At 35.4% G+C, this 3247-nt stretch overlaps 1 pseudogene; it reads left to right on the forward strand.

The window, feature by feature from the left end:
* Positions 1 to 337: 337 nt before the first annotated feature.
* Positions 338 to 433, forward strand: LOC111726219 (annotated as a pseudogene).
* Positions 434 to 3247: the final 2814 nt, after the last annotated feature.

Genomic DNA, 3247 nt, shown 5'->3' on the forward strand with positions numbered 1-3247 from the left:
AAAAAAAAGTAGGGATTACTTTGTAAACAAAGCTTAACCTAATAGGGTTTTGTTAGAGTCTTTATGACCTGGGAGAAGAAAAATACCCAACTCTATCCAGCTGTAGCCTTCTACTCTATCCAGCTGGGAGAAAGAAATACCCAACTTCAACCCACATTAGCCATCCTGTCCCAGTTTTTTTTTGGGGGGGGGGGAATAAGAAGCATTTGTGAAGTTCACAGTCTCAAAGAATAGGCTCTCTAAAATGACTGGGGCCTAATCTTAGAGCTATAGATTATTCCCCTCCCTTCACAATATACAACCACGTCACTAAAAGCTTATTTACAGAAGTTCCTGTGCTCTCTTTGGCATATGCTAAAATTGAAACTATACAGAGAAGATTAGCATGGCCCCTGCGAAAGGATGACACCCCAATACAGAGGATCCTTTTATTCAGTAAGTCAGATTTTGCTGTCAAGAAAAAAATTGCAAGGCATGCTAGAGGTGAACAAACTAAAAAAACAAACCCACAGATTGGGGGGACAAAAGAACCATCAGAACCAGACTCCGATATGGTAGGGATGTTGGAAGGATCAGATATCAGATCAGGAATTTCAAACTATTATAATTAATATGCTAAAGTAGATATGAATAATGGATAAAGCAAATAGCATGCAAGAATAAATGGGCCATACAAACAGATGAAAATTCTAAGAAAGGACCAAAAATAAATGATAAGAGATCAAAAATACTGCAATGCAAATAAAGAATGCCTTTGATGTGCTTATTAGTAGACTGGACCAGGCTAAAGAAAGAATCTCTGAGCTTGGGGATATGTCAATAGAAAGCCCCCCAAAATGAAGAAGTGAAACACTGGGGAAAAAATCCCCACAGAATATGCACAGTCATCCCATTTGTAGGGATGACTACAAATAGTGTAACATATGAGGAACAAAGAAATAATTGAAATAATAATGACTGAAAATTTCCCCCAAAATTAATGCCAGATAAGAAGCTGTAGACTCAGGAAACTCATAGAATCTGAAACAGAATAAATGCCAGGAAGAAAAAAAAGAAACTGTACCCAGGCATATCATATTCAAACTACAGAAAATCAGAGATAAAGAAAAAATTCTGAAAAAAGCCAGAGGAGGGGAAAAACCTTCACCGATGAAGGAACAATTACATCTCAGAAACCACACAGGCAAGGAAAAGCAAGGAAATATTTGAAGTGTTGAGAGAGAAAAAAACACCAACCTCTGATTCTGTTCCCTATGAAATCATCCATTAAAAGGTAAAGTTGAAATAAAGGCTTTCTCAGACAAATAGAAGTTGAGAAAACCTGGTGTCAGTAGCCCTGTCTTTTCAGAAATGCTAAAAGAAGCTTTTTAGCAAGAAGGAAAATCAGAAAGATCAGAAACTCAAATCTACATAAAAAAGGAAGAACAGCAAAGAAGAAAAAGTAAAGGCAAAATAAAAACAATTATGTTTGTCATTCTTAATTGATCTAATTAACAATTTGTTCAATTATAGTAGCCACAATATATTTGATGATGTGCCCATACTTATGTTTATTGTATGTGAAATAGGTGGCAGCCATGATACAAATGATAGAGAAGGAGATTTGGGCTATTTTATTATAAGGCACTGATTGTGAAGCAGGATAATGTCATTTGAAAGTGGAATTGAATAAGCTATAAATGTGTATTGCAAACTCTAGGGAAATTATGACTAAGTATAAAAAAGAAGTATGATCAATATACTGAGAAGAGAGAAAACTGAATCACATAAAATTAAAACCATGAAAGATAGAAAAAGGATGGAAAATAAAAATAGGAACAAAGAACAAGGACAACAAATAGAAAATATTGAAAAATATGATAGATGTTAATCAAACTATATCAGGAATCACTTAGAATGTCAATGCACCAATGAAAAGATGGAGATCAGGGGTCCTCAGACTTTTTAAACAGGGGGCCAGTTCACTGTCCCTCAGACTATTAGAGGGCTGGACTGCAGGCCCTGGGATGAGTCAGCTGCTAAGCAGGACAGGCAGCAGTGGCAAAAACAACTGGTGGGCCGGATAAATGTCCTAGGCAGGCTGCATGTGGCCCACGGCCGTAGTTTGAGGATGCCTGATAGAGATTGTCAGAGTGGATAAAAAACAAGACCCAGATAGATACATGTCGTCTACAAGAAATCTATTTTAAATAGAAAGACACATATAAGTAAAAGTAAATAGATGAAGAAAAATATACTATACTAACACCAATCCAAAAAAAAAAAGTAGGAGTAACTATATTAATTTCAGACAGAGTTTAGCAATAGGAAATTTATCATGGATAAAGAGTAGCATTACATAAAAAGAGATTAATTACTCAAGAAGACAGGGCAATCCTTAATGTATATGCACCGAACAATACTGCATCAAAATATGTGAGCCAAAAACTAATATAATTGCAAGAATAAATAGATGAATGCACTATTATAGTTGGAGACATCAACACTCCAGTATTAGAAATGGACAGATCCATTAGTCAAAAACTCAGTAAGGACACAGGCAAACTTAACACCATCAACCATCTGGACGTGACAGGCATCTATAGACTGCTTTATTTAATTAGCAACAGCAGAATACATATTCTTCTCAAACTCACATGAAACGTTCACCAAGATACAGCACATTTCAGGCCGTAAATCACACCTTAACAAATTTAAAAGAACAAAAATCATGCAGTGTTTTCTCTAAGACCACAATAGACTTAAACTATAAATCAGAAAGATAACTGGAAAATCCCCAAATATTGAAGACTAAACAACATATTTCTAAATGACACATGGGTCAAAGAAGAACTTTCAAGAGGAAACTTAAGTGCATATTACTGTGAAAAAACACCAATCTGAAAAAAAGTCTTTCTGGAAAAGTCTAAACTACAAAGACATTAAAAATATCAGTGTTTTCCGGAGAGTAGGTGGGAGATAAGGATAAATAAACAGAGCACAAAGAATTTTTAGGGTCGTGAAACTACTCTGTGTGATACGGAGTAGCAGATGATGATGATGTGATAATAGTGGATATGTGTCATTATATATTTGTCCAAACCCTTAGGATTTACATCTCTAAGAGTGAACCCCGATGTAAACTGTGTGTCAATATATGTTCATTGATTATAAAAAATGTACCATTTTGTTGGGAGCTGTTGACCAATGAGGAAGCCTATGCATGTAGGTAGGTGAGGAGTATGGAAAAAATAAATCTCTACACCTT

The sequence above is a fragment of the Otolemur garnettii genome, unplaced genomic scaffold (assembly GCF_000181295.1).
Source record: "Otolemur garnettii isolate 467f Iridium unplaced genomic scaffold, OtoGar3 scaffold00057, whole genome shotgun sequence".
Taxonomy (NCBI): Eukaryota; Metazoa; Chordata; class Mammalia; order Primates; family Galagidae; genus Otolemur; species Otolemur garnettii.